The sequence below is a fragment of the Mauremys mutica genome, chromosome 7 (genome assembly GCF_020497125.1).
Source record: "Mauremys mutica isolate MM-2020 ecotype Southern chromosome 7, ASM2049712v1, whole genome shotgun sequence".
NCBI classification, from domain to species: Eukaryota; Metazoa; Chordata; order Testudines; family Geoemydidae; genus Mauremys; species Mauremys mutica.
The window spans coordinates 67194109-67207467 of NC_059078.1; the positions used below are offsets into that span (position 1 = coordinate 67194109).

Consider the following 13359-nt stretch of genomic DNA (forward strand, 5'->3'; position numbering starts at 1 on the left):
CAATGAAATCAATGGTATGTAGCATACAGAAAGTCAAATACCTTTGAAGTGTTCTTCCATATTTAATAGTCTCAAGATCTTGACCAGCTTTTTTCAGTTTAATTTAGATCTGTTTCTATAGCCTACCAGAAATGCATACTTCAAGTATTAAGTTATGGTGTGGGAAATTTACCTCAGAGCTAAGAAGAAAAAACTTTACTTAGCCTCAGTTTGTAGTCTTAGTGCCCATATTCCTCTCTTCTAGAATGGCTTAATATTGCAAATATAGATATAAAACTCCTGAAAGCTCATGACTCCCCCCGGTGCTTAGCAAAAACTAAGAGATTATGCGCAAGAGATCTGATAACCTGATTTTTGAAAAAACAAACAAACATAAAAAAACCTAGACAGTGGATAGGCCTGATTAAATTGATAATTCTTAATGACGTAAAATCTTTTATTAGGTTATAATGCTCCATATCCCCACCCCAAACTCTAAAACTTCAGACAGGGATATGTAGTTACCACGTACTGTGGCTTAAAAAAATGATAAAACTACTGTATTTGCCTTCAAGCAGGTTACAATTACAGTAAATGACTGAACTTTGGTTCTTAGAAAAATAACAATATTTATAAAGGGATAGCATTGAGTTGTTGAAATCAGGTTGCTTGGATAGCAATTCTCAGACAGCTGCAGGGCCAGACAGAGAGAGAGAGTGATAGAGCAAGAGAAAATACCATAAAAGATTAAGAGCTTAAATTGCTGAGAGACTCATGCTGGTACTAAACAATTTTGCTGCAGATCTTTCGCATATGAGTAAACGTACATTGTGTATTTTATATATACAGCTTATAAAGTTAAACGGAAAGCTTTTGAGGATTTATTTTTTTACTGCAAAGTAGGGCCAAGGGTTACATAAAAATTGCTTAATATGGTAGCTTGACCGCTAGGGTTGGGCCTAGGGCAACGTCAACTCATGCATCCTCCTTACTGACATTTTTAATTTAGTAACAACGAATAATCTCATTTAGCACATATACAGCACTTTCTATTTTCAAAGTGCTAACTAAGGATAAAATGCTACAAAAACTTAACCACATGCACAACTTGACTTATAGCAGTGGACTCCAGTGGGACTACTCACAAAAGTGAAATTATACATGTACTCAAGTGTTTGCAGAATTAATTTTACAATACGCCAGTGAGGTAGTTACATGTGATTATTATTCTTATTGTCATTATTATTTCCAAGTGATGCAAAGCAGTCTTAATGAGGTTGAGGATCTCTCACAGCACATGTGTAAAATGGGCATAATAATACTTCATTGAGTCCTTTACAAGGGTATTGTGAGTATTAATCAAGATTTGTAGAGTCACCTGAGATCTAGATTAAAAAAAAATGATACAAAACTGCTCGATATTACTAAATTTTCCATATAATCCCAATTATCGAGTCAGTAGTTTAGGAACAGGTAACAAGAAAGCTAAGCTACATCATCCTGTTTCAAAAGAAAAGTCTGCTTCTTGAAGACAAAGATAACCAAAAGCTGTTAAGAAGGCTGGGAAAGGTTACAGTTAGCCCCAAAATCTCTATTTCCAACTCCTCATAGTGATTTCTAACTACTTTAAATGGTCAGACAAAGGAGGCAAACACACCAAGGAGCAAATGGTTACAGTAAATTGTTTGCTGCAGCTGGAAAATCATTAGCAGTGAGGTTCTACAATTGCTATAGCCTACATCATTTTTAAAATGTTCCTTCAGGGAATAATACTTGAAAAAGAAAGTGAATGGGCTAGAGGCCAGCTTACTTAAAAACAGCACTGCTGAGGGTGACACAACCCTTGCATCTTTTTCATGAGACCGTCTTTCTTGCATAGTTATCAGTTTATTGCCGAGGTGAGTCTTTTAAAATGAAGGTGAAGCATCAAACCCCAGAAACTATATAGCATGTGCCATGAATGACATCCAAAGATGGTGAATAGGGATGGGGTAAAAATAACACTATCATCATGGCATCTGATATTTCCTCATCTGTGGACCTGAACCTAAAACACTAAAACAAACTTTTCAGAAGGTTCTGAAATACCTATTTAGCTTCCTCAGCCAACGTTTATTTTTCATGCATCGCTGCACATCCAAACGGAAGCCAGGACAGGAAGTGCCATCATAATAAAAAGGCAGACTATCCTACATGTCTTACTACCCTGGTTGGAAGCACGGAGGGAATTTTACAGCAACCTGCTCTGACAACATTTCCAGCTAATGCTTTCTAGAATTAATAGGTACACGTATTAAGGACAAGCATGGGAAAACTGTCTTTTCAGTGCCTTTCTGAATGGAACCCAAAGCTTTATACCTGTATTACTACTAGAGCTTCCAATTTATGCTGTTTATTTCTCTTGATGTTTACAAAAATTAATTGCTGATATTTGAGGAGAAAAAACACGTTATAAATATTCAAACATGTTTCTGAATTCTATAAAAAACTGCCTTCCTCTGAAACTCTGCACATTTGGTGAAACTTTGGGACCCACCATTCAAACTGAGTTGGGACATCATCATGTTCCGTGGATAAAATTCCCCTACATGAAGCACATTTAATCAGAACAATTTAGGGAGGCTAAATACATCCTCCAAAATGGAATCAGACTACGGGCCTATAGTGAAGCACCCCTGTTGACCCTTGATGCCTGATACTGGAAGGTTTATGCTGATGTTTAAACTAAAATTGATATGTTAGGAAAAGCTAATATGCTTAAAAATGCTAATATTAAAGCACTAACACAAGAAGTGAAAAACAAAATGTATAAATAGTGCAAATAGACTTTACAATAAATTTGAAGCCTAATGGAGGCTAGCAGTTAGCACAAGGCCTAAAGTCTTCACATAAGTGCTTGACCTAGAATTATAAGATTTAACAATACGCATCTTGTGATAAACAAGTAAACAGCAAAGGAACTGTTGACCTGTGACCCCTGACTTATCTTGGAAGGTTTATGCTTAAAATCAAACTATAATCTAAATATTAGGGAAAGTTAAAATGCTTAAAGATATTAATAAAAATAATTAAAGCTGTAATGCAAGTAAGGAAACAAATGTAAAATGTACACCTTCTTGTCAACATTTGTAGTAGTAATCAGGGTGGCCTATTTCAAAAGTGATTTTTCCTCCTGTTGATAATAGCCCACTTCCACTTTAATTGAATTGTCTCATTAGAACTGACACCCTACTTGGTAAGGCAACTCTCATCTTTTCATGGTGTGTGTGTGTGTGTGTGTGTGTGTGTGTGTGTGTGTGTGTACTATATTTTCCACTCCATGCATATGATGAAGTGGGTTTTAGCCCACGAAAGCTTATGCTCAAATAAATTTAAGGTGCCACAAGTACTCCTCACTCTTTTTGAAAAAATTGGGTTTGTTTAGTCTGAAGAAGACTGAGAGGGGACACATGGTGAGAGTTTTCAAGTACATAAAAGGTTGTTACAAGGAGGAGGGAGAAAAATTATTCTCTTAAACTCTGAAAATGGGACAAGAAGCAATGGGCTGAAATTGCAGGAAGGACAGTTTAGGATGGACATTAGGAAAAACTCCCTAACTGTTAAAGTGGTTAAACACAGGAATAAATTGCTCAGGGAAGTCGTGGCATCTCTGACATTGGAGATTTTTAAGAGCAGGTTAGACAAACACCTGTCAGGGATGGTCTAAATAATACTTAGTCCTGCCGTGAGTACAAAGGACTGGAGTAGATGACTTCTCCAGGTCCCTTCCAATTCTAGAATTTTATGATTCACCAATCTTATATCCTGCACCAAACATTAAAGTAGACACCTGAGTAAAAGAACCTCTTATTAGTGACTTTTGGCTTTTGACCCCAAATGTATCACAGCCCCCACACCAATGGTCACAACTATAGCCTATGTGCTAGAAGGGTGACTGAAATCTGCTTCATTTGCTGTGTTCATCTGCTTCACTTGCATTGAGCGTTAGGGCTGCTGGATTCATGGAATCATTTCTAATGAACCTGCTGGCTCACTTCTGGGCACTTTGTTAATTCTTCAGTGAACATCCAACCAGTTGAATGCTCTATAATCCCTCCAGAATAGGAAAAGGAAATAGTGCCAGAGTCAGAGGGCCCTGGTTCAGGAGGGAGCAGGAGCAGAAGGCTGTAGGCAGCATCCTGGGAGCTGACTATGGTGAGAAGACTGGACAGTTTGGGAGCTGGGACTGAAGGGCTGACAGCTGGGCTGGGAAGCAGCCTTTTGCTGGTAAATGGGCCAGCAGCAGTTACAACAGATGGGTACTCAGGAATGGCCTGTAAACAAGAGGGGCTGTGCAGATCAGTTTGAACAAGATCGACAAAAGTACTGAACTCTGGCAGGGACATCTGCAGGCCCATGAATGATTGCCTCTGGGAGAGGGGTGGCCTGGAGTCAGCAATCCTGCAGTAGGCTGGGGGAGCCCCACCTGCCCATTCCCATGAGAGGCTGAGTTAGGAACTGTTGGTGCATCTTGTGTTTGTACCTTAAAGTCTACAATAACAGCAACATTTATTTCTGGTAGCTTTTAATGAAACAACTGTTTGTCATTCATCAGACTCTGTGAGTGTTTATGGGGATGTACCAAGGCCTACAGTCTGAAGGACCTTGTGCTGGAAACACCTAGAGGACTTACCTCAGAGGAGGACCAAATATAGACAGGACTTGCATACCCCAGCACTCAAAATGACTCCCTGCAGTGGGGATGGTTACACTGGATCCCAGTGCCCAATGCCAACATGCAGAGGGTGTGCAAATAACTCATCATGGGGCTGAAATGGACTGGAGAACCATCCTTGGCTGCTCTGCATTAGAGTGAATTTCACCCCATGATAGCAGAATTAACTAGTTGAACTGAGACCAAAGAAAAAGGGGAAATCCCATTCTTGAATGACTACTGTTGAAAGGGGTGTATGTGTGTAAACGTGTTTTGGGATGTAAAGCATTTGAGCATTAACTGCTCTATCCTGTGCAGTAAATAACATGCATTTGGAAAGACTGAAGTAATTCAGAGGTTTCAATCCTTTCTTCAAATAGACTTCAAAGAGCAGCTGCTGGAAATGAACTTTAAGAGGCAGACTCAGATTAAATGAGTTTGCCATGAGTAGATGATTGTCAGTATGATCTTGTGCTTAGCAAGGAGATGATGAACGGACTGAGTATGCCCTCAAGGGAGAGCCCATAAACCACTTCATTCTGGTGCTGTATTAATGACACGCCAAAAGCGTGCTCACAAACAAAGATGCTTCCTTGAGAGAGGACACGGTAATCCTTTACTCACACCGATCAATCTGCTATAGTACCGAGACTGTTGTCAGAAACGAAATAGACTGAATTACTCAATGGCTTGATAAAAAAAAATCAGCTAACTATCAGTCCAGGCCCAGCAAAACCTGTTCTGCTTACATTTGGTTTAATCTGCTGATAAGTCTAATTTAAGTCACAGCAATAGGTGCATACAAAAACTCCATGAAGTGCCACTCAGCTCTGAAAAATAACTGCATAAAACTAGTAATATGATGCTTCCTATTTATTGTCTCTTGCTGATCCCATGTCAAATTCTCTCAGTTGATAGTTAAAAAGATGATTTCTCTGTTAGCCCTACAAATGCACTAGGGATCTGAAATTCAAGCCAGGTTCTTTATGACTTATACATCAACAGTAATAAAGATTCTGTAAAAGGGACTTATTGTTAACAATATTTCTGAAGGTGTAACAAACAGAAAGGAAGCTATCTTGCTCTCCCACAGCCATATCAGCTCTGCATATAACAGGAATTTTTGTAGCTCTACCTAGCGAAAACTATCTGGGAAATTATTTTGTCTGTGTAGTGATGCATTATCTTATTACTTCATAATATGGAATAACTGCTAAATTGTCTTGTTTGTATGATGAATAATCGCTATATATTCTGTTTAGGTCAAATCACTATTTATTTCAGTAAACTCCATTCTGATTTCAGATTGATTCTGTGCATCAAATATTTAATTTGGATCCTGCTCCTGCCTGGTTAAGTTAATGACTCAAATCATCCAGAAGAGCACTCCAAATGCTATCCTTTGAATTCATTCTCCTTTATTCAAGTGATGAATTTTATGTTGGAGTCTTCTACATGTGAGCTGACTTGAGCAGAAACACAGGGTATCTACTGCAATATAATTTGTGATTAATCTTCCCTACCTTTAAAAACAAACAAACAAACAAAAAACAAACACCGCCCCCCCCCCCCGCCTCTCTTATCTAGAGGACCAAATGCATAAAGCTTATAGTCTGATAGTATAGATCTACTCCAGAAAGTGACTCTGTTTAACTGGCATTTTCTTACTCAACACATCTGTTCTCTACGTGTAATCATAGTGATCTCTGCTTCCTTTAGTGACTAAACTAAACAACTCCCAACCCTGCAGATCCAACACAAAAGAGAGAATGAACTGGATTCGATTCCTTCTTGTGCACCATTAAGAGGATTCTTTACATTAGAAAAGTTGCACTGGTTAACTAAACTGAATTTAAATCCATCTAGTTAAAACTGTGAAAACTCCTAATATTGACACATTTAAACTGGTGTAATCCTCACTTCAACTACTTTGTTTAAATTGATAATTTACTGACACAAGCTAACTTGATTTAAACAAGGGTTAAACCAGTTTAAGTATGTTTACATTTGCACAGGTTTAACTAGATCAATGGATAATGATCAATCAGTGCAATTTCTAATACAGACAAGCCCTATACTCCAAGCAATTCCACGTGCGCCAAATTATTGACCACAAGGGGGTTGTGCATGTGTCATTCTGGGCATATTTTGGCCTTCAGAACTTTTACAATAGAATGACGGTGATGATGTGCAGATGGAAAGAACCCAGCTTCACTTGCAGATCCCAGGATGAATGTGCAGGGCTGATAGCCAGAAATAAACATTGTTTGAATTGTAAACTGAGCATAGAAATCACAGAGCTGCAATAAACATGGAACTCCACAATGCCTCTTTACAAAGAGAACCACACTTCAAGACACAAAACATATACAATAATAAAAACCCTCCTCTTGGATGAGGAATTTGTACCCCCGGGTAGGATTTTACCCAAGGGCCTTTCAGTCCTGCAGCTACTGTATACCTCATTGGAAGTTCTAAAACAGGTGATAGCTGCAGGATTAGGCTACCAGGGGACACCAACTGCAAAGTGGACTACTGAGGGTTTTGCAGGCTCTTCCCAGTTGGAGGTATGACCAGGGCAGAGTTAATAGATTCATACATTTTTAAGGAAGAAGGGACCATTGTGATAATTAAGCCAGACTTTCAGTAGTTCCTGCATCAAGTCCAATAACATCTGGATTCAGTTCTACCTAATTCCTCACTTGGGCACCTAGTATATCACATGAATATTTTCTTAATGTAGACTGAAGTGATACTTGCATAGTAAATCGGGTGGTTGTGAGGATTAACCAGTTGTTTGCAGAGAGCTTTGAAGGTATAAAGCACTATGTGAGTGGTACAGTCTATTATTTTTATTGGATGGGTATGTACTTATACACAATGTGTGGTGGGTTCATGGGGTTGAGGGAAGGACTATATTTTAGTTTAGAAAAAATAGGTATTTGCATGTTACATGTTTTTTAAAAAGTTGTTCAGGAGTTAGACTGGTGCTTTTAATACAATGAAGTGAATAAAAACCAATTATGAATTAAATATTCTAAGTAATAAGAAATGCAGCTATCCTGGCCTACATTTTCAAAAGTGTCCAATGATTTTGATTGCCCAGTTCAGGACACCTTAAAGGAGCCTGATTTTCAGAGGGCAGGTGCTTATTTTTTTTTTGTTCCCACCCCTCCTTCCCTGAAAATCAGGGCCCTTCAAATTATCTGAAGTTGGGAACCCAAAAACAGAGGCAACAAAATCACTAGGCACCTTAAAAATCAGGCCACTAAGCTCTCAAACTGATTACTAAAATACACATTTAGAAAGTAGACAATGGAGGCCAAATTTCCAAAGGAACCTGAAACAGTCTCTAACGGTACACCAGCCATCAATGGCAGGTGTAAGGGATGGAAGGCAGACATCCAATTTTTAGATTTGCACAAAATTACAGGCCTTGAAAACTTTACTTATGACCATTTTTTTAAATCTCCAGAACTGACATGGGAGAATTTTCTTTTTTTCTGATAGGAGATACATACTTCACTTATTTGCTTAGAGGTTGAGCTCCGGTCCCACTAACACATTCATTTCAGTGAAGTCCCAGGCACTCAAGTTTTTGTCAGTGATATGTCCAGTGTGCTTGGAAACTGAATTGCTGCATCACAAACGGACTGCTTTAAAGTCCACTGAAGCCAATGGGAGTCTGTCAATTGATTTCAGTGGATGCTAGATCAGACCTCATAAAGGCCCCTTCCTGTGAGAGGTGAATACTTAACACCCCATTGATTTCTGCATCTACGCTTGAGAGCTGGAAGACAGTTACATTAAAATAGAAAATGCATGGCTGATATGCAAAGTGATTTCAGTAGCAAAGAAAAAGACATTTGCCCCAGAAAGTTTACTTGCAAAACAAACAGCATAAATTTAAGTCTTAGTCTCCATTAAATTTCTAAAAGATGCAGTGACTACATTCTCCACATGTCATTCAAGCACTGATGCAATCTGCTCTACAAAATTAAGGATTTCAAGCGGATTAGTAAACAGCATCAATCAGGATTACTCAAAGGTTACAAATCCCAACAAAAGGAACTCCTCTTCAGCATCAATGTAATTTGCAAGGGAGAACACAGGGAAATCCCCACAGATAAACTATTCATTGGCATAAAAAACTAGTCGGGATTTTAAAAAGCCACAATTGGGAGTGGGGTGCCTAACTCCCCGACTTTCCCATGTTCTGCAGGTAAAATACCCATTTATTTCAGTGGGATTTTGTCTGTATGTAGATTGCAGGCTCAATCATGAAATAATTTTTCATCATGGAACTGCATTTTCCCTTTTTCATGCATATATATATATTTTTTTGGTAGTTTGCATTATCGTTTTCCAGATATATTGGGACACACTATTTACTTCTGTCCACAGCATCAAGGCCCTGGCATAACACTTCCATTTCCTGCTTCCCACACTTTGAGGAGTTTCACAACTGAGTTGTTCCTTCAGTATAATCTAAGCTTCCTCCAGAAGTTTTTGTGTTTGTGATTTTTTAACTATATAGTTATTAGTGTTCTCACAAGGTTTGCCATTTTATTTCTGACACTGGTCAAATACTAAAAATCCAATTATGCTCTTATTCATAAAAAGAATTACATATTTTTTCCAATATTTGACCAGCTCTAGAATAAGCCGAATAATATCTTCAGTTAAATTAATTAATCATCAAATATATTAACAAATGACTAATTCTATCCTTTCTGGGAAACCAGATATGATCTGGTCTGATAATTATATAACACAATGACCATGAACCTCAGAGACTGGCCTCCCTCTGGGTAATGAGCTTTTCCAGGATGCAAAGCCTCTAGATAGGTCCCCCAAATCCTGAAGTCTCCCACTTTGCTCTGTAGAATCATATAGGATCCTCCTTGGAGGATCCAGGTCAAAAAGAGAACAGAGAACTGTGATATGGAGAAAAAGGTGCAATAAAGTGAGGGTTTGTATGCCCAGGGTCTGCTCTTGCATGGGAGCAAAGATAGAACTAACTAACTAACAAAAGCAATAAGAAGATAGACCCAGAATATTTTGCTTATATTTCTCTGCTTGGCAGTGTTGTATAAGCGTATAACAGTCCAGAGTTTACAGAGCATGGAAAAATTGGATCAAGGGCATTAGATAGTTCTAAATCTGCAAAGGTTGGACATCAGTGTTTTTCAGGTGGTGCGACACAACATTTTTCTTTACTAAAGCTCTCTGCGGCACACATCTGAAGTCTTCTTTCCCCACACGCACCCATTACAATAATAAGGGAAATTTTAATAACCAGAATGATTGCCAAATAACTCTCTTATTGTAGAATATTATATCCTGTCTCTAAACAGTTTTGGAGTGCATTAAAAGTCATTTTCAGATGAACACTTAACCCCTTTACAGGCAGCATTTTACATCTCATGCGGAAATGCATATTGCATAATGGGCCTTTAAGAAGGGTATTTCTGCTGGAAGCTAACTAAAATCTGTAGCCTTGCAAATGCACTACTTGAAGTTGAAAAATTTACTATAAAAAGCTTCTCCTTAGGGAAGGGTTATATTAGCACCATGAGCAGGATCACAGAAAAATCATCCAAACTAGAGTTTTCAAGCAGAAAGTTTAAGGTTAGAGCTGGACCTTACCCCAGTAGGAGCCGACCCTATAACAAGACACCAAGGAGTGTCGAAAAGTATGTTGTTCCTCCTTTTCAGGGACACTATGCCCAGCTTTGACCCGGTATCCATTTTGGAACAGTTCTCCTAGAGACTTTTTACGCCGCCTGGTTGTTCTGTAAGTCTCAGTCCGAGTGCCCCCAGTGGGGTTGTGGTAGACTAATATCTTGCTGGGTATCATGACTATGAAGCTTCAAGATCACTAAAGGCTGAGTGTAGACAAAACTGTATTCCACTCTCCATTCACAGCATGCCCTGATAGCAAAGATAAGTATTTCTTTACCCCTCCTTTTTCTGATTCAGTACCAAATGGGAGACTGATGAGAAAAGTTCTTTCTTTAATACCACTTCTCTCTGGAAGCAGATCAGTTTTGTTAGTCAGAAGATAACTCAAGATTCTCCTTTTCACGTTGTCAGCAAAAAGGAACTCAACATGTCACTGCCATCGTTGCTTGCATGAAACAAACAGAATGAATCCCTACCCCACCCAAATTCACCCCTCTAAAAATACACAGGAAACATCACCAAGTGCAAAGCCAAATCACAGGGGCAGGAAGGCAGGCAGGCAGGCAGTGCAGAGATGCTCATCCGATCTGTGATGTACCAGAGCTTAAAAGCCATCTTCTATCTGGATATTACCACATAAGCTTCTTTCAGACACACCAAGGAAGAATAAATGGAGAAATCCACAAGGCTGCTGCTTCCCAGATGGAAAGAACAGTTTGCCCTGGTAGAAGAAGAGAGATATTTGGACCACATGCCTGAGAGGCACAGATTGTTATTCCAATTGTTCCTTTGACTGCATTACATGTCTCGTCTTCTGGTTAAAGCTTGTATACTGAAGGCAAGGGTCACATAATCAGCCAACTCTTACAGGATTTTGCTCCAATGAAATAAAAAAAACCAGACAAACCTGACCTTCAACTAATCCTGAGTTAATGACAACTATAGTACTGGATAAAAAAATTGTCTTTAGCTGTAAAGCAAGAGTACTGGAAACAGGCAGCATTAGCTCTCACAGGCAGACTTGTTGTTGTGGATCGTCACAAAAGGGGATTTTTGTTCAACTTGGCTCCCACCTACTGTGCTTAGCTTAAAAAATGCCTCTTTAAAATATTACTAACTTGTGATCTTACTTCCTTACCATTTTCCAGAAATTCCTTCAAGCTGCTGTGACTTTCACAAACCACTGATATCATAAAGTGTGCTTTCTTAAACTATCTTTTCATTGTGAATATGACATATGGAAACACTTGGTTTTTGTCCAGAAGAATCTGTACACATGGTATTTCAAATTCTTTGCATGGAAAAGATGCCATAAATACCTATGTGCCATAAAGAACTATATGCTTGTATGCCATAAGGACTGATGTATGCATAATACCCAACACTACGCATTTACAATGCAGTATATAGCATTTCCAATCTGAAGATCTCAAAGCACATCAGAAACATGTTCGTACAGAACCATTGTCCCAATTTTATAAACAGGGAAAACGGACCACAGAGATATTAAGAGACCTGCACAAGGTTACACAATGAGCCAGTGGGAAAACCAATAGTTCTGACTCCCAGATGTTCTACACAATGCTACTATACATGGCTAAGTCATGTTCCCACTGGAGACAATGGCAAAGCTCCACTGACACTAATGGGAACAGACCTGGGCCCTTTAAATATATTCATATATGTGGGCAATTGGAACAATCCCATTCAGAACTGGAAGGATTTTACAAAAGGCAATCTTTAACAGTGTTACTGATCGCACCTAGCATAAGTCAAACTGCAAGAACTTTATACTATTTACAGTATGTTTTTTGTTTTCTGTTTGTATTTCAATCAGCTTGGGGAACAAAATTACTCTGTTATGAAACCTAAACCTATTATTATTGGACTTTATATTACATTTAGATCATAACATTTTGGAAGTAGAGCCCATGTGTCTTCTGAGCCATATAAAGCTCTGAGCACAGTCTGTACTTAAGTAATAGAAACAAACAAGTCTCTTATTTAAATTACAGAATCTATGGTTTGGCCCTTCATAATTTGACAGTGTCCCTTTAATTTCCTCAGCTTTATAGTACAAGCTGGAGGGACTGATTATACTCAGATCTGTACTGATCTCTCTCTCTCTCTCTCTCTCTCTCTCTCTCTCCTGCTCCTTCTCTCCTGCCCCATAGTCTGCTAAATCTTACTTGTAGAGCAAAAGCTGAAAACATGAATTAAGTGATGAAAATAGAAAATAATCCCCCCCCAAAAAAAGCCTGCTCCACATGTTAAAAACATGAATTTGAACTGCGTGTTGGCAGGATGATGACATATGGTGTTGGATTCCAACATTCAGTGCCAGTCGAATGTATCAGGGGAAGTTATTTGTAATACTCAGTCTCTTTGCGATGGGGTCCCTATTTTCCATAGGGATAGTTAGTAATGCTTTGCTTTTCAGTCTTATGTAAGGCAGGTTATTGGTTAGCGTGAAGGTAGAAAATTGCTTTCACTGCCTTCAAAGAGTCTTCCAAATACTGGGCATTGAAGCAGGTATCTCCAAGGATACACTGAACAACTCATTTTAAACTGCTTTAGTTAAAGCAATACTAAAAGTGCATTGAGGAACAATACTGTTTACCTCACAGGATGATCATCTATTTGAAACCAGTGAAGTAAATGAGGATTGGCTTAAGAAGGTGTAAGGGAACAAATCGTATAACTTCCCTTTGGGGTCAGCAATTTAAAGCATTGTGTGTATGCTGAGGATTCAGCAGAGGACCTGTTCCCTCTGATTCAGCAGTGGGCCAATCCCACAACATGATGTTAGAGGTTACTGGGAAGAACAATACCTTAGCACTGAACTGACTGTCTGCATGAATTTTGCCAATGCAGAGAGGTAGGCTGGTCTAGGAGACTGCACAGTAGGCTCAGAGTCAAGAGGTTTCTGAATTCCAATCTCTGCTCTTAAACTGACTTGCTGTGTGATCATGAGCAAATCACTTAGGTCTTATCTTCACAAA

At 38.8% G+C, this 13359-nt stretch overlaps 1 protein-coding gene across 11 annotated transcripts in view; it reads right to left on the reverse strand.

Annotated features, from left to right (window-relative positions):
- The window catches only part of KCNMA1 (potassium calcium-activated channel subfamily M alpha 1), an 898917-nt gene that overhangs the window by 241583 nt on the left and 643975 nt on the right, over positions 1 to 13359 (reverse strand). The window lies entirely within an intron of this gene.